The sequence below is a fragment of the Neofelis nebulosa genome, chromosome X, assembly GCF_028018385.1.
Source record: "Neofelis nebulosa isolate mNeoNeb1 chromosome X, mNeoNeb1.pri, whole genome shotgun sequence".
NCBI lineage: Eukaryota > Metazoa > Chordata > Mammalia > Carnivora > Felidae > Neofelis > Neofelis nebulosa.
Genome location: NC_080800.1, coordinates 2,014,473 through 2,035,186, shown reverse-complemented (window position 1 = coordinate 2,035,186; position 20,714 = coordinate 2,014,473). Strand labels below are relative to the sequence as shown.

Here is a 20,714-nt window from a genome sequence, read left to right as displayed (position 1 = left end):
ACCAAAAGACCGTTTCGGATTTTCTTTGAGAGCGAATGCACGTGTGCATACGAGCCAGGGGCCATCGGCACAACTGTGGACACGGAGGACCCATGTTTCCAGAAATCTCAGTTGAGAATGCAATCCTGTGTTTTGGGAGAGCTGTCCGTGAACCGCATACGGAGAACGAACGCCCCCTCCCATCCCTCCGGGCTGGGACTTGACACACGGGGTTCTTGCGACTGAAAAGAAGCATTTATTCTTTCCGTGCGAGGACGAGGACGGGAGCAAGACAAGGACTGCGTCTCCTGTGCAAGCGAAGAGAGAGACACACGGGCCAGCCTGCTGCTTGGACAGCACCTCCCCCGGAAAATCCGCACACACGTGGAGCCTCTGAACGCGACTGTGTTTGCACACAGGGTCTTTGCAGATTGAGCTGCTTACGAGGGGGGCACGGCTGTCTCCGAACGACCCCTTCAACCTCCATCCAGCTTTAAAACCCAGTCTCCGCGGCAAGCCTAAGCAGGCACGAAAGCCGGAGGGTGTCCACCCAGAGCCCTGCTCTGCTATCACATCAGCTCGAAAGCATGTAAACAACGGGCTCAGGCCCCTACATTCGCTGCCAAATGTACGCGATAAATCATCCCTGACCTTGGCCCCGTGCACAGTTGTCGGCAGATTAAACCGTGTCTGGCGTGTGTTCCGGGGCCAAAGGTCTCTCGTAGCCATTAGAGCTGAGTTCTCCTCCAGGGAACGTTCTAGGGAGGGGCCTCGAAGGATGCCTTCCCGCCCACGCGCGCCTTTGCCGTCTGGATGTCCACGGGGACCGTGACACCCAGGCCACGCTTTGTGCGGCGGCCGGGATGTGTTTCAGGGCCCAGGTGGGTGGGCCATGCGGTAGGGAGAGAATGGTCCGTGGGTTTCCGCAGGGGCGTGGGCACGACATGCTCACCTGTATCCTGTGCACCCCCATCTGTGTGTGTCTCCCTCGCCTTGTGTTGGCCCATCCCTGCCTCTGTTCCCTTGGCCATCGTGGTGGCAGTGAGCCTTCCCATCACCCAGACTTGTAGGTGGGACGGGTCTCTTACGGCACTCCCAGGGCGCTCCATAACTCCTTGAATTTCGTGACTGTCAGCTGCTAAACTGTGTCCCCCCCCCCCCCAAATTCATGTTGGAGCCCAACCCCCCCAGGGCCCCCGAATGGCACTGTCTTTGGAGGTGGGGTCTTGAAAGAGGCAATCAAGGTAAAATGAGGTTATGGGGGTGCATCCTAATCGCATGGCACTGGGGTCCTTCTAAGGAGACGGAGGAGGACACAGAGGACCGAGCCTGTGAGGACACGGGGAGAATAACCTACAGGTTTTTTTCCAGTCCTTCTGCCAACTCTTTCTTTATCATTTGGCAGACCTGTCTTAGCTGTGAAATGTTGCAACCAGATTGTAAAGAAATCCCAGAGAAGATTTCCAACCACTTGTGCGCCCACCATTCCGGCTGAGAGGCGAAGATTTTCCAAGTGTCCTAAGAAGATGCCTGTACAGTGTTCCTAGCATTCAAGCCTGCATCTGAAGCTCCGGTTGGTTCTAAGTCTTTGAAATTTTTTTTAATGTTTATTTATCTTTTAGAGAGACAGACAGAGAGAGAGCGAGAGCGCACAAGTGAGGGGGGGGCAGAGAGAGAGGGAGACACAGAATCCGAAGCAGGCTCCAGGCTCTGAGCTGCCAGCACAGAACCCGAGGCGGGCTAGAACTCACGGACCGTGAGATCATGACGTGAGCCGAAGTCGGACGCTTAACCGACTGAGCCGCCCAGGTGCCCCTGAAATTGTGTTTTCTTGTAGACATACTCCAATAGCTACAGAAACCAGCTCCCTGTTGAGGATGATAGAAATTGTTGCTTTACACGGACTCTAAGATTGCCAACGCCTCTCCCTCTGGCTAGAGCCAGATAGAGATCCCCTGCTGACTACCAGGAAATGGGGAGTGCTGTAGATCGAATTCCACGCTTACATAATACGACAGCAAGATCAGTTGCGTGCATGTGATCGCCAGGGTTCCCTTTTCCCCTGACCCTTGAAACGGAGCAGAGTTCCTGAAAACATTCCAGTCGAAATGATAAGGCCAGTTCGTATGGTCCCTGGAAGAAAGCCGTTGCAGGTGAGTTATTGATTGTTTACCCTGAGACTACTTTCTGGTTTGGCCTAAAACCTTGTCGTTTGTGGGAAGGAAAGGCTCTTTGCTATTAACTCCCAATTCTGTAAGCCTTCGCATGGCGACAGAGTTTTGTTAAACCCGTGGCGAGCCTCGGTTTCCCTTGGGATTCCGTGCGGCTTGGCTGGAGGGCCTTCTCTCCAGCATGGCGGCCCCCATCGTCTCTTGGCTTCTGTCTCCTCCAACATGAGTGCGTTTCCTGAAGCTTCTGTTGCCTACTTGTTTTTCTCTTGTGTTTCCTTTGTGTCCATTCATTGTAAAAGAGAAGAACCATTCTGGGGGCGCCTGGGCGGCTCAGTCGGTTAAGCATCTGACTTCAGCTCAGGTCACGATCTCACGGTTCGTGGGTTCGAGCCCCACGTCCGGCTCTGTGCTGACAGCTCGGAGCCTGGAGCCTGCTTTGGGTTCTGTGTCTCCCCCTCTCTCTGCCCCTCCCCTACTCACGCTCTGTCTCTCTCTGTGTCTCAATAATAAATAATAAGAAGAGAAAAGACAAGCCAAGAAAAGAAAATAGCATGTTATTCTGGAGATACCCAGGTGGTTTTGTGTGTGGATGTGCACAGTTTCCTCAGTGGTGACATCTTTCTGGGCTTGTCCACCAGCTTCTCTGCCCCTCAAGAAGCATTAGCAAAAGCTCCAAATGTGTCAGACGAGGTCTGCGAAGGGGAAGTATAATCGTTGTGTGGTTTGAATCATTCCCGTAGTTTCTTGGTCAGCATTGCATTTGCTGGATTGGATGACTTCACACATCACACATGGCATAAACTCACACACACACATGATCAGCCTTGAGTTTTACCTCTGTGCACATCAGGGGACGGACCAAGACTATGGAAATTACAGTATCCGTAATTACGTACTGAAAAAAAAAAATCAAACTTTTCCCACAATCTGGTTTTGGCTGAACCATCCTGAAGAGGAAAGTTCTTTTGACTTTTGCAACAGACTAACTCCAAGCCTGGTGAGCAAACACTGGCAGGACACAGATCAGGAAAAGTGTGACCCCGAATCTGGGGGTGGGGGGACACTGCTCATAGGAAACATTCTTTCTGCAGAGTTTCCTTTTCCATTTGAAAACTCCCACTTGAAAGTTCCAGGGAAGAATTCCAGGCAGGAGAAATGCACACTGCATGTTTTTAAAAACAATCCCCAAACTCTGCATTTGTGTATTTGTGTCTTGCTCCCACAAATCCCGACGGGGGATTCCTCATGGGGTGCTTTTCCTGGGTCATTCTTTGACAATGAGTGACTCATGGAGACTTCCTGGGGTCTCAGCAAAGTAACTCACTCCGTGGATGGACACCAGTGTCCGTGGCCTTCGCTGCCACCGTAGGAGGTGGAAGACGGTACTATGTGTGACGTATCCATCGTATAGGACACCTTAGAAACCCCCTTTTGCAACGTGGCAAGTTTGTTTTTAGGAAACCTCAAATGTAATGCAAAGGTTTCCATTGATTAAACTTTATACTCATGCCAGCAAAGAGAATACAAAGAAATATTATGGTATTAAATAGGGGAAAGTAATGCATTTTTAAAAATTTTTTTTTTAACGTTTATTTATTTTTGAGACAGAGAGAGACAGAGCATGAACAGGGGAGGGTCAGAGAGAGAGGGAGACACAGAATCTGAAAGAGGCTCCAGGTTCTGAGCTGTCAGCACAGAGCCCGACGCGGGGCTCGAACCCACGGACCGTGAGATCATGACCTGAGCTGAAGTCGGACACTCAACCGACCGAGCCACCCAGGCGCCCCGGGAAAGTAATGCATTAATACCTCCTAATTACATTAATATTTTTTATTTTTTAAAAATTTATTTTTTAATGTTTTTATTCATTTTTTGAGAGAGAGAGTCAGAGCATGAGTGGGGGAGGGGCAGAGAGAGAGAGAGAGAGACAGAATTCGAAGCAGGCTCTAGGCTCTGAGCTGTTAGCCTATTTTTGCATTTGGTCCGAATGTAACGATCCTTACTTCCATCCACCAAAAAAATAAAAATAAAAATAAATCTTCCTATCATTTATCTGCACTTTGCATGATAGCTCTAAATGACAGAAAGCGGGGGGCAAAGTACAAATAAATGAGGCCTTTGGAGAATTTGCTACTTACGGTTTGAGCAGCCCATCACCTCCAGCAGCTGGCTCTTGTGCTGATAGGAAGATTTTTTTTTTTTTTTTTTTTTTGGTGGATGGGAATAAGGATCGTTACATTCAGGCCAAATGCAAAAAGCAAACGGTGAATGCCTTCTGAGGCATTTCTCCACAAAATAACGATTTCCCCCCATGCTGCTGCAGACGAAGATTTACACAGCAAATGATGTTTCAGAAGTGAGCTAAGTATTTGCATTGGTGTGTTAGTAACTTTTCTGCTGCCCATATAAGACAGCATCTTAAATCCCACGTTGCCTAATGGGCACACACTTCTCTGTGTCTTTATAATCTTCCAATCAGATCATATGTATGAGGTTTGTTCGTGAATTGGCATTGGGATCGCCATTACCAATATTAATGGGGTGTTAGGAAGCATTTCAGCTCAGCTTCCATAAAATCGTACACAATAGTGCCTGGATTGCTCCCAGGTCTCCATTTTCCCCCTAGTCGACCCTTCTACGTCTCTGCTAGGCATCGTTGCAGAAACCAAACGCTCAACTGTATTTGCAAGAGATGTGTTTACCCAACAAAGTTGCTGATTTATCGGTTGAGAGAGTTGGACGATATCCTACGTGATCCCTCTCTGGCTCAGGGAAAAGGTGACATTTTCTCTCTATCGAAAGCACCAAAATAATCATTGTGGACAAACAGAGACGTGGAGAGTGAATCATTGCCTGTGGGGAATTAAATTTCCCCCCTCGTGTCAATGTTTCATGTCGCCTGCATCAGGCTAATCCTTGCACGGCGCTCTGTTTACTCAATCATCGCTCATCTGCTAGTGTTGTAACCTCAAGATTATATATTTGGACTTCTCGCATTTTGGAGTAATAACGCTTTCCTCTTCCCTCGTACAAGAGTTCCACAGACACGAACACCAACTCGAACATTTGAGGTATTTGTCAAGAAGTGGGATGGGGGAGGACGTGGAAGGTGAGATCAAAATGGCCCCAGGCAATGTTATGAGAAAGGATGTTATGAAATTAAGTTAGCAGGCAATCTTATCTACTCCGTTCTCATCGATTTTGAATTATCTGTCTTATTGATTCCAACCCAGGAATTAGAACACCATTTCCTAAACTATAATTTTCTATTTTACACCGTAATAATAGTAAGGCTTCCGTGCAATAATGTTAAGCTATATAATCGATAGTAAAAAATTCTACAGTAAAGATCCTGAATGATGGGGACATTCATTTACTTATTTTTCTTTTAATGTTTTAGTTATTTTTGAGACAGAGAGAGACAGAGCATGAGCAGGGAAGGGGCAGAGAGAGAGGAGACACAGAATCGGAAGCAGGCTCCAGACTCTGAGCCATCAGCACAGAGCCCGATGCGGGGCTTGAACCCACGAGCCGTGAGATCCTGACCTGAGCCGAAGTTGGACACTTAACCAACTGAGCCACCCAGGCGCCCCATTTACTTACTTTTCACCATCACAGGAAAGCATTCGAGTGTCCCTATTCTGGGAAAACTGATGGCTATCAGAAACCCGGTGTTTGCCACGGCGACCAGGGAAAACACAGATCTTCCTCGCAAAACCTGACAAGCAGCCAACGTGCACAATGGAAGGGACACATAAGTGATAATCACGGGTGAGCTGGGGGGACAGTCCCCCTGGCAGGCCTGCAAGGTGGGCTTGGCCTCAATACGAGTAATGGGTCCTTCCCAGTGTAACCTTGACTGTCCTCAGCACCCTGGAAACAGCCGGTGTGGGCGAGATCCCTGAGTCTTAGTGGGAGAGACTGATGTCCACCTGCTACAGAGACGTGACATTTGGCTCGTCCCACTGTGAGACTCCCATCTTGCTGCTCTCATGCGATAGAGACAGGGGACCCCTCCCATTTCCAGATGAAGAAACTCAGGCACATCAAGGGTCCATAACTTTGCCAAGAAGCCACAGCCGTGAGGCAGCAGACTCAGGATGGCCTGGCCTTCAGTAGCTGTCCAGGTATAAAGATGCATTGGCATAGCCAGTCCCGTTAATGTCTCTTTTCTGGTCGGAAGTGACACCAGTTATTCTTTTAAAAATTTTTTTTTCAACATTTTTTATTTTTTATTTTTGGGACAGAGAGAGACAGAGCATGAACGGGAGAGGGGCAGTGAGAGAGGGAGACACAGAATCGGAAACAGGCTCCAGGCTCTGAGCCATCAGCCCAGAGCCTGACGCGGGGCTCGAACTCACGGACCGCGAGATCGTGACCTGGCTGAAGTCGGACGCTTAACCGACTGCGCCACCCAGGCGCCCCGACACCAGTTATTCTAAGCAATGTAACCTCCTCAGTGATGACTCCTGCTGTGCTGTTAATGCCGACATTCAGTTGGTCGCCAAGCCTCCTCCAGTCCGCTCCATTAATGAGTTTTTCTATCCCGCTCTCCTGGCCACCCTATCTTACTCTTGCCACCAAAGCTCTTCCAGCCGAGATCAGGTCGTCTCATCTTATTGCTTGAGACGGAACCAAAGCTTCCTAACTGCCGGCCCAGTCCTTGCTCTTCTCACTGGGCATCGGCATCCCAGCCCCCACTCTGGACTCACTGCCCATCATCATATGACCTCATCATGGAAGCTCTCACCTGTTCTTCTGACACTGTCCTCCTTTTCCCCCATCCCATTCCCTCTACACTCTAGGCATTCTCCACATTATCAGCCCCACCAAATGACCAGCCACGGTCACTCACATTCTCCTCGCCTGCTATGGAAATACTTTTCTGCCTTCTCTTCCATCCCTAAGCATCAGGAACAAGACCTTTCATGGGATTTTCCTTGTGGACCCAATGTCACAAAACTCAAGCCTAAATCAGGACTCAACTGACCTGCCATGATGGTTCAAACCCCTGGCCACAGTGGGGAACAGTCACTTCCTTCCCGAGTCAGAATCAATGTTTTAACAAGATCCCCGGGTGACTGTGTGCGTATCTGGGCAGCATGTTAAAGCACGCTGTTTTGTGTTCATGGTGGTAAGAACACTTACGATGAGATTTACTCGCTGCCACTTAATGTGCCCAGGGCATCACTGTTGAACCACATCTCATTCTAGACCCCTCATTTAGGTGAAATTCTGCAGTTTTTGTCACTCTCTGGCTGGCTTATTTCAGTGAGCATAATGTCTTAAAAGCTCATCCGTGTCATTGCCTATGGCAGGATTTTGGGTTTTTTTTAAGGGATGAATAGTCTCCCATTGGATGCATACACCACCCTGTCTTTATTGCCCCCAACTTTATGGAGATACAATTAATAGATGAGACTGTGCATATTTAAGGTGTTCAATGTGATGCTTGGATGCATGGCTGATGTCTTCAATTTGACGTTTGCAAAGCAGATGCCATTTCCCCCTAAAATTACAGGCTTGCTCATGCTCTGGGGCTCCCTTGCTGTCTTCACCATGTTCAGGCACCGGGATGTAATGCTCACAGACATTTCTGCCTCTTCAGTCCCGATAGTTACAGGAGCCAAGGGCAGGCTGCCCTAAAATGTGCCACTTTTGCATACTGATAGTTTAGATACAAATCGTGTAACAGTCACTCAGATCCTCCTCTGTCCCCTCGCAGGCAGGACATCAGGGTCCGACAGGGAAGGTGCCCTCCCTGTTTCAGAACATAGGGAGATACCCTTGCCACCAGAGATGGGAAATTTGGAGCCAAGAGGGCTGTTATTTATATAATGCTTGTTACTTTTGACAAATTTACTGTAGCCCCAATGCTGTTTAGAATTCCTTGCTAACTGGAGCCCCCAGAGTTATGTCCTTTGTCTTACGAATAACTCACAGATTTACTCTCTGTCTGAAAAGCATAAAAGCTGCCCTCCTTCCTCATTTCTTTACATCTTAATTTCATTATTGTCCTCTCAGCACAGAGCCTGACGCAGGGCTCGAACCCACGAACCGTGAGATCATGACCTGAGCCGAAGTCGGGCGCTCATCCGACTGAGCCACCCAGGTGTCCCTGTTTTTTTTTAAGTTTTTTAAAAAAAATTTATTATTTATTTTGAGGAGGGGTGGGGAAGAGGAAGAGACAGAGTAGGAGAGACAATCCCAAGCAGGCTTCTCGCTGTCAGTGCAGAACCCAGTTCAGGGCTTGAACTCGCAAATCGTGAGATCATGATGTGAGCCCAAATCAAATGCTTGATGCTTAACCGAGTGAGCGTCCCTGGCGCCCCAATCTCTCTCATTTATTTTTAAAAAAAAAATTTTTTTTTTCAACGTTTTTTATTTATTTTTGGGACAGAGAGAGACAGAGCATGAACGGGGGAGGGGCAGAGAGAGAGGGAGACACAGAATCGGAAACAGGCTCCAGGCTCCGAGCCATCGGCCCAGAGCCTGACGCGGGGCTCGAGATCACGCGAGATCACGCGAGATCGCGACCTGGCTGAAGTCGGACGCTTAACCGACCGAGCCACCCAGGCGCCCCCCAATCTATCTCATTTAAAGTTAATCCTTAGTGCAGCTGGAAGTACTTGAAGGGTAGAGGAAGAGTAGATCCTTCCCTTCAGAGACATAGTGATGTGATTTCTACCTGATTGCCCACGCCCACCTCCACTTTTCCGGATTCCATCTTGGACGACGACTGTTTTCCCGTCTTGCAGATGGTGCCTTCTCATTGGGTCTTCCCATGGTGGAAGAAAAGAGAGCTTGGGCGTCTCTTCCATTTCCTATCAGGGCACGAATCCCATCATGGCGGCCCCACTGTCATGCCCTCAACCCAATGACCTCGCAAAGGCTCCCGCCTCCCAACCATCCCATTGTTGGTTACGGCTTCCACATACGAATTTTGGGAGGGACACACATTCAGCCCACAGCAGGGTGCAATGTTTTCATGCCTGAGCACGTATCGCCTGTAGGCAGATGGTCAAAAGGGAACAAACGAACAGAATAAACACCACCAGCTAATTAATTCCATGCACAACTTAACTGCTTTCCGGTGCAGAAAATCACATAGTATCAACTGACAAGAGTACAATATAAAATTCTGTGTTATGGGAAACACATCTTCTCAAAACACCTCCTCCAAATGGAACAATATGCAGCAAAATATTAGCTGTGTTCATCATGTGGCTGTGAGCTTGTGAGGAAATTTTCTTAAACAAAATCGTCTTATAACAGTTGTACATACCATAAAACTCATCCCTTTGTAGTTTTTTAATGTTTATTTCTTTTTGAAAGAGAGAGAGACAGAGTGCGAGTGGAGGAGGTGCAGAGAGAGAGAGAGAGAGGGAGACACAGAATCTGAAGCAGGTTCCAGGCTCCGAGCTGCCAGCACAGAGCCCGAGCCCGACGAGGGGCTCAGACTCAAAAAGTGTGAGATCATGACCTGAGCTGAAATTGGATGGACGCTTAACCGCCTGAGCCACCCAGGAGCCCCCAGATTCACTCCTTTAAAGGGCATAATTTCGTGGGTTTTAGTATGTTTACAATGTCGCAAGATCAAGCACAGTTAATGCTAGAACATTTTCAGCACCCCTAAAAGGAACCCGGTCGTCACGAATATCCCCCCAAGTCACCCACCAATCTGTTTTCTGCCTCGTTGGATTTGCCAAACCTGGACTTTAATATCTTTTTTTGGTTTTCCAAAGTTTTCTATGATGTGAGCATGTTACTTTCACTCCCCATAATCAAAATAATTGCATATTAAAGTTTCTCCTGATAAAAGGATGTGTAAAGGTAAAGTCTGAAGTTGCGGACACCAAGAACAGATGAGCTGAGCTTTGAACATCATGGTCCTGAGAAACGAACCACGTGTCTGCTTGGTCCGTCCTTGTCCAGGCTCACATTTTTTCCCCCTCTCAGCTTTGCTTTCTCAGGTGGGTGCACTTTCTGAGTAATGTTGACAATTTTGTCTTGCAATCAAGAAGCCGATTCTTCCCAAAGTTTGGCATGTTTCAAGTCTGTGTCTACCCAAGGGGCTGCCACTAAAGATTATTTGTCTGGACAAATTTGCTTAGATCAGCAGACCTTGGAACAGTTGTATAAACAACACCAATTAAAAGCAGAGACTCACAAACACTGTTGCCTTCACTTAAGGGGATAAATATCAGCTGAACTGTGTGCGGGCCCTTCAGCTGGGATCCAAAGACTAGTGTGGGACCCCACAGACAAGAGCATGCTCGTGATATGATACTATGATATGGTATAATATAATATGATATAATGATATAAGATGGTGATAGAATAGGATATGATATAGTCTGATATGCTATAGTGTGATATAATGATATGATATATCATGGCATACTATAATGTGATATGATATAATAATATGATATGATAATGTATCATATATGATATGATACATTAATATGTGACATAATGACGTGGAATGATATATGATATGATACAATAATATGATGTGGTATAATATAATGATATAGAATGATATGATAGAATATGATATGATATAGTATGAAATGATATAATAATATACAATATAACACAACACAATATAATATGATATGATCCAATGTACTGATATAAGATGATATGATAGGGGCATCTGCTTTGGCTCAATTGGTTAAGCGTCCAACTTCAGCTCAGGTCGTGATCTCATGGTTTGTGAGTTCGAGCCTTCAGTCGGGCTCTGTGCTGACAGCTCAGAGCCTGGAGCCTGCTTCGGATTCTGTGTCTCCCTCTCTCTCTGACCCTCCCCGACTCACTCTGTCTGTCTCTCAAGAATAAATAAACATTAAAAAATTTAAAAAAAGATGATACGATAGAATATGCTATAATAATATGATATAATAGAATATAATATAATGATATAATGTGATATGATACAATATAACACAATAATATAATATAATATAATGATATAATATGATATGGTACAATACAATATGATACACTAATATGATATAATATGATATACTATGATATAATAGTATATGGTATAATATACTGATATATAATATGATATGATATAATAATATAATACGGTATAATATAATATGACACAATGTCATGAAGTAATAGGATATACTATGATATAATAGATATGATATAATAATATATATGATATCATATAATAAGATATAATTAATATAACATATAGTAATATGACATAATCAATATAATATATGACATAATGGCAAATCTTGGTCATTGATTAGGACAGAACCAGTGGACGTAGGATATAAGGTAAAAGCTTCTAGGAATCTGCAGAGTAGAGGCACAGGGGATTCAATGAAATAATTCCAAGAAATCCAAGTGCAGGCAGGACCAGCTAATCTGAATAATGTGCTTATTGGTAAAGGCTTCCCTGAAAAATATTAAAACATAAACCACATATAAGAGGCAGACCACCCTATGCAATTTTTGTAACGCCTTTTGAACCTCTGGTGACTTGAACATTAAAAGTTCACCAATGTTTAAAAGGAGGAGCCACATGAGCACAAGAACGTGTATCTGTTTTCTGTTTTTCTCACGTTTTAAGTGACAGAATGATTCTCATGTGTCACTGGAGTTGGAGGGAGCTTTGGAGATTATCTGATCCAGACCATGATATTAAGAACCAGAAGTTTCTTCTTTCTTTCCTTTCTTCCTTTCTTTCTTCCTTTCTCTTTCTTTCTTTCTTTCTTTCTTTCTTTCTTTCTTTCTTTCTTTCTTTCTTTCTTTTCTTTCTTCCTTTGTCTTTCTTTCTTTCTTTCTTTCTTTCTTTCTTTCTTTCTTTCCTTCCTTTCTTTCTTCCTTTGTCTTTCTTTCTTTCTTTCTCTTCTTTCTTTCTTTCTTTCTTTTTTCTTTCTTTCTTTCTTTCTTTCTTTCTTTCTTTCTTTCTTTTTCTTTCTTTCTTTCTTTCTTTCTTTCTTTCTTTCTTTCTTTCTTTCTCTTTCTTTCTTTCTTTCTTTCTTCTTAATTTTAAGGTCAGATCATTGGTAGAGAAAAAAAGAATAACAGTTCTTGATTAATTTCTTGGATTGGAGGCCTGGGACCCTCCCTGCGTAATGTCAGAGAAAAACCAGCAAAATGTTCGTGCAATTTGTATTCTGGGAACGTGAGTCGTGTTTTTTTTTTTAGGTTTCGCTTCTATGTTTGGAATCTCAGAGTTCAGGATTTATGACCATTGGGCATGGGGGGTGGGGGGGCGATGGGGCAGATCCCACGATGTGCAGATCCGTCACGGCAAGAAGACCGTGGGCACACAGACTGGGTAGAAACAGTTTCAGGAAAGTTCGACAGTGCTGCTGGTCAGGAGTGTTCACCCCCAAACGCACTCCCTAAGGATTAAGGACGAGCTAAGAAGACAGGCCATGTGGGAAGGAGAATCGTAAGAGGTAAGAGGTGTATGTCACAAGGACAGCACAATGTAACCCTAAATCCTAATGAGCACCACCTTGCTTTATGATATCCCGCTCATGGCTCAAATCTTAAGGGAACTTTCCATTGGTCGGAAGCGCTCTCCAGGTGCCAAGGAGTTAACGATTCTCAGATTGGATCCCTTTCTGTGGCCCCAAGTCCCTGCCACACGGAACCTCCATGGGTGCACACGCTGCACCCAGCTCTCCTAAAAACCCAAGGTCACAGAGTCAAGGGTTCACCGAGTGCTGTCTCAACATCCTGTTTGAGGGTGAAACCGCTTGGCTCAGAATGTCCAAAACCCACCCGAGAAGGGGAGAATTTCACGAGTGGTGAGACAGATGCGAGTTTTTTGTTTTTATTTTATGAGACTCAGAAAATATTTAAAGACCCGCAAATTGGTTCTCAGAATTTCCGCGGGGGATTCACAGCAGATCCACACGAACTAAACCATACACGTCTACACAGAAAGCCTGGTTTCCTAGGAGAAATGCATTGGACGGGACGGGAATTGGGTACCGGCTACACCTGCTGGAAGGCACTGAAGCTGCGATCAAAGCCCCTGTGAGTTGATGTCTGTTATCCCAACGCAAAACAACACTCACCACAAATTAGCAATCAACCTCCTCCTTTTGTAACACCCCCACCCTGTGCCAAACTCTAATCCCGAAGAAGGACTTATACAACTCCCAGGATATACCTTGTTCACATCACAGTGACTCACGATTTCTGTCCTAATTCGCCATGTTCTGTATTCCGTGAAGACTGGGGAGGGGCGTTAGTAGGCTTATGCTTGGGCTCTGAGGAAATTCGTACGGAAACGCATTCAGGTAACGTTTCACATCCTGGGAATGCTGTCACGCTGCAGGGTCACTACACATGAAAGAGAATTCTTTTTTTAAAAATTCTGAATGTTTATTTATTTTTGAGAGAGACAGAGACAGAATCTGAAGCAGGCTCCGGGTTCTGAGCTGCCAGCCCAGAGCCTGACGTGGGGCTCAAACCCACGAACTGTGAGATCATGACCTAAGCCGAAGTCGGATGCTTAACCAACTGAGCCACCCAGATGCCCCTGCAGGCAAAAAAATTTTCTTTGCCTATTGAGAGGTGAATACAGTGGATGGATACATAATTTTTTGTTTAATTTAGTTTAATTTTAATTTTTTTTAGCTTGCTTTAAGAAATTTTAATTAAATTTCCAAATTTGAGATCATTTGAGATTCACACGCTGTCGTAAGGAATGACACAGAGACATCTCTGGTGCCCTTAACCTAAGTTCCCACCAATGGCAACATCTTGCGAACCCGAACCCGTGACATCACAGCCAGAATATTGACTTTGTTACCATCCAGACACAGAGCGTTCCATGGGTGCAAGGATCCGGTGCTTTGCTCCTTTATACCTCTGCCCGCCTGGAACCCCGTTTTAAGACCTGGGAACCACCAATGTGTTCTCTAGTTCCATCATTTTGTCATTTCTGGAACGTTCTAGAAGCAGATTTATGCAGGATGTAAGCTTTTGACATTGGCTGCTTTCATTTGGCATAATTTCTTTTTTCTTTTTTTTTTTTTGGAGATTCATCCAAATCGTTGAGTACAACGCTTCATTTCTTTTTGTGGCTATTTTTGTCAGGGGTGTGGGAAGCAACACGAATTACTGTTTAGTAGACACACAGCTCGGGCCTGGATTTCTCCCTAGACCATACCTTTGCAGGGTCACACTCTTGCTGGACGGGTGCACACGTGGCCACACGCGGTCCCCCAAATGCAGATCTGCTCACAGAGCACACACGCACACACACACACACACACACATGTATATACATATATATGCATATACTCATGGGTATACATATACATGCATATACACATGTATATATAGGTACATGTATATGTATATACACACATATATGTGTCTGTCATATGTACGCGTGTATTGTATATTCTAGGTACACATATAAACATGTATATGTGTGTATATTATAAGTACATGTGTATGTACATACACGCATATAGTGTGTATTATATGTACATATGTATGTATATACACACATATGTGTGTATATTAAGGTCCATATATATACATGTATATATGTGTATATTCTAAGTACACATATATGTATATACACATGTGTATGTGTGTATATTAAGGTACATATATGTGCATATGTGTGTATATTATAGGTGTATATATACATGTATATGTGTGTATATTATAGGTGCATGTATATGTATATACACATGTATACGTGTGTATACTATAGGAACATATGTTTATATACACATATATGTGTATATATTAAGGTACATATATATGTGTGTACACATGTATATGTGTATATTATAGGTACATATATACATACACATGTATGTGTGTATATTATAGGTACCTATATATGTATATACACACGTATAAGTATGTATGTTATAGGTACATGCATATACACATATATGAGTGCATATTATAGGTACACATATATGTATATACACACATATATATGTGTATATTATAGGTATCTATATATGTATATACACATGTATATGTGTATATTATAGGTACTATATATATATGTACATGTATAAGTATTATACTTATATACTATATAGATATATATAAGTACTATATAGGTACTATATATATATGCACATGTATAAGTGTGTGTATTATAGGTACATGTATATACACATATATGTGTGCATATTATAGGTACACATATTTGTATATACACACGTATAAGTGTGTATATTATAGGTACATGTATATGCATTTACACATGTGTATGTGTGTATATTATAGGTACTCATATATATACATGTATATGTGTGTATATTACAGGTACATATATAAATACACACATATATTTGTGCATAGTATAGGTATATATACATATATAAACACATATACATCCAATTTGCTGAAGTAATTGCAACCGCAAACTAAGGAAGTAAATGTAGTTGTACATCATGTGATATATACACACAGACAAGTATACACGTAAACACACACGTGTTGTGTACATGCACACACATATGTGTATATACGCACACACCTATTTTGCATACAGGCATATACACACACACAAATACACACCAATGTACATCCATTTGTTGAAATAACCCAAAGGCTGAGTTAAACAAAAAAATAAATTGAAGGGAGTGCCTGGGTGGCTCAGTCAGTTAAGTGTCCGACTTCCGTTCAGGTCATGATCTCCCAGTTCCTGAGTTTGAGCCCCGAGTCAGGCTCTGTGCTGACAGCTCAGAACCTGGAGCCTGCTTCAGATTCTCTCTCTCTCTCTCTCTTTATGCCCCTCCCCCACTCGCTCTCTCTCTCTTGCAAAAATAAATAAACATTAAAAAAAAATTATAAAGGTCCAACTGAGAAACCAGAGGGTGATTCCAAGCTCAGAGAAGTAAGAACAGAATGGCAAATACTTCAAGTTTAAAAGTCACGGATCAACGGATGAGCTGTTTCCAAACCCCAGGAAGGAGTGTCTTGGGGAGATAGGGCTGAGTCACATTTGAAGAAATAATCCTTTTGCTTGTTTTGCAAGACTCGGAGAACACTTCCATCGTCCCGCTCGAAACGTGTGCTTTGGAAGGTAAACACACAACCAAATGCATCTAAGTCAGGCACACGGTGGATGTTCAAAAACAGAGAGGTGAACTTGAAATATTCAGAGTGAAAACTTCAGGTCACGTCTGACGCAGCCAGCAGGACTTGGAGAGGGTGTCTGTAGATGCAGGGACAATGTCTTTAAGGCACAGAAGACAACTTGCTGGGTCTGCTGTGAGTCCAGAGGAAATACACAGGGTGTTTCTTCCCACTGCCCACTGACAGTGTCCACGTCAGACGAAGGCAGAGGTGAAGGGCAGCTGCTGTGAGCAACAGACCTCGTAAATCCCCTGGCCTCCACTGCCACCACCACCAGCAATAAAATGGTGACTCATTGCAGGGCGTGAGGCAGGTGGAAATCACATCAGACTGGAGGATGCTTTGGAGGGGACACATGGACCAGTGGGCGTTCACATGAGCCACGTCTTCGCCAAGAGGGCAACCGGGTGGCTTTATTAGTCATCTGCCGGCATCGTAACGTGTATAAGCCGCCAGGTTAATCACAGGAATAACGCACAATGAAAACACAGCTTTCTCTTCAAAACAAGAAACGGGCAGGAGTCTTAAAAATAAAAACGTAGTTGTGAGCAGATGGAGTTAACAGAAGTGAAGGAAATAGTTGGCTAATAGTACCGAGGGGCGCCTGGGTGGTTCAGTCGGTTAAGCGGCCGACTTCGGCTCAGGTCAGGATCTCGCGTGATCTCGCGTGATCTCGCGTGAGTTCGAGCCCCACGTCGGGCTCTGTGCTGACAGCTCAGAGCCTGGAGCCTGATTCAGATTCTCTGTCTCTCTCTCTCTCTCTGCCCCTCCCCTGCTCACGCTCTGTCTCTCTCAAAAATAAATAAACATTAAAAAAAAAAGAAAGTATGAAAAAAACACACGACACAACATTTACACCAATCGTCAGCTCTCTAATCTATCAAAACGGACCAACGCGATCTCGTAATCCATTTGAGCTCCTAAGACTGGGGTCACAATCAAAGTCCTTGCTGTTTACAAAGGTCTGAAACTAATAACAGAGAAACACTTCACAGGGAAAATCTAGGAAAAAGACGACACAAAAAAACAAACGAGTCCACTCGGAGACAAACTTTGTGTAGCCGTATTCACAATGAGCAAAAAAGCCTCTAAGAAATGAAAAGACACAAGGTTAGCACGAAGTTATCAAAATACGTGGGGTGCCTGGGTGGTTCAGTCAGTTAAGCACCCGACTTCGGCTCAGGTCATGATGTCACAGTTCATGAGTTCGAGCCCCGCGTCGGGCTCTGTGCTGACAGCTTGGACCCTGGAGCCTGCTTTGGATTCTGTGTCTCCCTCTCTCTCTGCCCTTCCCCTGCTCCCCCTCCCCTTCTCTCACTTTGTCTCTCCCCAAAAATGAATAAAACATTTTTTAAAAATGTCGCCAAAAAGTTACAAAAACACTAAACTTCTCTGCACCTGGAAGCCTGGCTCCTCAGTATACCAAGCCCAGGAATATGTTGTCTGCCCCACCTGCCTCCCACAGGTCCCGGCTCAGGGTGAATCCTGCCTTCAAAGGAAAGAGAGATAATCTCTTCTATTTCTGTTTGTTTTTCTTTTCTTTTTTTTTTGTGGTTGTTGTTTGCAGTTGAAATTGACTTCTGCCTCTGTCCTTTCTCCTTCCCCGTGAATGTGAGTGAGTGTGCACAGAAATCCCCACACCTGCAGGAACAGCCCCACACACAGCACACACAACCCCTCCACTCTGTGCCAGGGTCTGCAAACACCCGGCCACAGGGCTCTCCTGTCGCCCGCGTGTTTTCTCGGCGCTACAGGACGCGGCCTCAGCGATGCCAGCCATGCCCGCTGCCGGCTGGGAAGAGGCGCGTCCCTCCAGTGTTTTCACCAGCCAGCCAGCCCCTTGCAAAGCGAAAGCCGCCCGGCGAACAGGAAAACACGGCCCAAATCAAAACCAGATGCGTGCCGCCTTGAGCTGCCCTCCCTGCTCCCCTTCCCCTCCGTCTCATTTTACGCGTCTTCTAAAATGGATACGACTCCCCCAAATCCCTTTGCACGGCCGGCCGCCTCTCCCGTTCATTTGGGACCACACGGCCTAGGTGGGCGGGTCAGGAGATTCCCCTGCTGTGACTCAGCGAAGGCGGCTGAACTTTATCGTTTGGGCGACGAAGCGTCTGGAAGGAATCAGACACATGGACCGGTTTCTACATACCGATGCACGCAGTAGCTTGCGAGCAATTTATGTGTTTCCCCCCCAACCCTTCTTTGTCTGGCTTGTGCACACCCAGTGGGAAAATCTCAAACCCAGGCTACGACACCCATGGTTTTTGTGCATCGGACGCTTGTGTGAAATGTGGAGAAACATCTTGTCTTTGCGCTTTTCTAGAAGATGCCGTGCTAGACAAGTAAGAATGCATCCGGTCTGTGAAATTCACAGAGAGAGAGAGTGTGAGCAGGGGAGAGGCAGAGAGAGAGGGAGACACAGAATCTGAAGCAGGTTCCAGGCTCTAAGCTGTCAGCACAGAGCCCGATGCAGGGCTCGAACTCACGGACTGTGACCTGAGCTGAAGTCGGACGCTTAACGGACTGAACCCCCCAGGTGCCCCAATACTGTTTTTGTTTTTAAAAATAAACTTTAGGGGTGCCTGGGTGACTCAGTCCGTTGAGCATCTGACTTCGGCTCAGGTCATGATCTCACAGTTCATGGGCTTGAGCCCCTGCCTGGGGCTCTGTGCCGACAGCCCAGAATCTGGAGCCTGCTTTGGATTCTGTGTCTCCCTCTCTCTCAGCCCCTCCCCCACTTGCTTGCTCTGTGTCTCTGAAAAATGAATAAACATAAAAAAATTTAAAAAACCCAAAAGCAAAGTAAGTCAATCAAAGTTTTTTAGGTTTGCCGTAGAGACAAGCCAGCTCTCAGGGGAATAGAACTTTTCATGGCTTGTCTCTGCTTCTCTCTCTCTTTCTCTCTCTTTTTCCTTTTTAGTAACAGTCTTTTGACCCAGGTGGTCTTGTTTTCAGGACAATACAGAATATTTTTAACTGTACTATATATAAAGGGATGAACAATACTGGATCCATTGGGAGTTGACCTCGCCTGGTGTCTACAGAGAAATCTAGTTCAGCCGCACCCCATAAATAAAAAACACTTCTTGCTTGGTTTTGCTACAGAATTACGACCGCCATGTTTATTTTACCTCATGTGAACTTTCAAGTTGTTGTTCAATTTATGAAGCACTTTAAAAAGAAAAAAAGATCGCATCGAAAGAAAACAATGATGAAGCACAGACATGGAAGACTTCCAGCCAAAAAAATGTGTCTTGACCAGACTTCACCAGAAGAAATTCCATTGACCTAATTCAGGAAGGGATCGGCTAATATTCCCAAATTATGGATGCCTCTGGGGGCTGGTGTCATCCAAAACTATTTTTTTTATAACATCCTGGCATTTGTTAAAGCAAATCATTGAAAGGAGCATCTATGGGGATGATTCTGTGGCTTCTCTTATAATGAGTAGAAGTCCATGTTGCAAGACTTTGCTCCTTAAACAGATCTGAGATGGTTTTCTTTTCTTCCTTTTCTTCTATTGTGTTTTTAAACTTTTGATGTATTGTTTTACCCTGTTTTGGTTCCAGGAACATCCATGTTCACGAGGAGTGGGTGCCTTTTATCCAGCGCCCTTACAGATGCTGAGCACAGTTGTCCTTCCCCAACCTGTGGAGACAAGGGGTTGGCACAATCTTGAGGATGACGTTCCAATCCTACTTAACAATGGTGTTGCTTAACCTTCTCTGTGCCAGGCACCTAGTCCTGGCTCCCTGAACGCTCTTTCCCTCAACACGCTGTTAGATACAGTAAATCTCCAACTGGGTTCCACGATAGCCTATTAAAACACATTCATGTTGCAGAGCCCATCTGACTTCGTCACCAACCCCAACACTGAACGCAAAGTGACACCAACCATCAGGCATTCTTGCTGTGAATCATAGCAACGAAAGAGAAGAACTTGGTAGAAATAGGAACAATCCCTTTGCAATGTGCGTGTTCTGATCTTGTGGCCACGGAAATCTGACTGTTGTGTTCATTGCCTAGATGTCCACAGAGGAGAATGTGAGGCTAACTCTCGACTTCCGATGACATGTTTTGGAGCCTTCAGCTTTCTGGAAGCAGCCGGACTGGCCCCCACTATGACATTTCCTTGAGTTTATTTGCTCATTCTGCACAAATATGTCAGATCCTGGCAGGGCTCCAGAGGCAGGCAGGATGGAGACAGGAGCCTGGTTCTTACAGCCACTCTCAGACCAGAGGAGCAGGGAGAGTAGTTAGACATGATAATCCTGCACTTTTCACTTGGGGGAGGGACATTCCTTACATGCATTCCTTTGTGCCCACCCTTTCTCCTTCCTCACAACAAAACCCTGACCACGTCACCTGTGGGCTTCCTGCTTTTCTTACTTTTTCATGCCTGTAACTCATCCCCATGATCACGTCCACTCATCTCCTCTTTGTCAAGGCCATCAG

General features: G+C 45.0%; 1 long non-coding RNA gene across 1 annotated transcript; it reads left to right on the top strand.

Annotated features, from left to right (window-relative positions):
- The first annotated feature begins 1,755 nt into the window (after positions 1-1,755).
- On the top strand, positions 1,756-20,105 carry LOC131503148 (uncharacterized). The gene is made up of 2 exons (XR_009257339.1): positions 1,756-2,132; positions 19,180-20,105. It is a non-coding gene; the product is annotated as an uncharacterized LOC131503148 (long non-coding RNA).
- Positions 20,106-20,714: the final 609 nt, after the last annotated feature.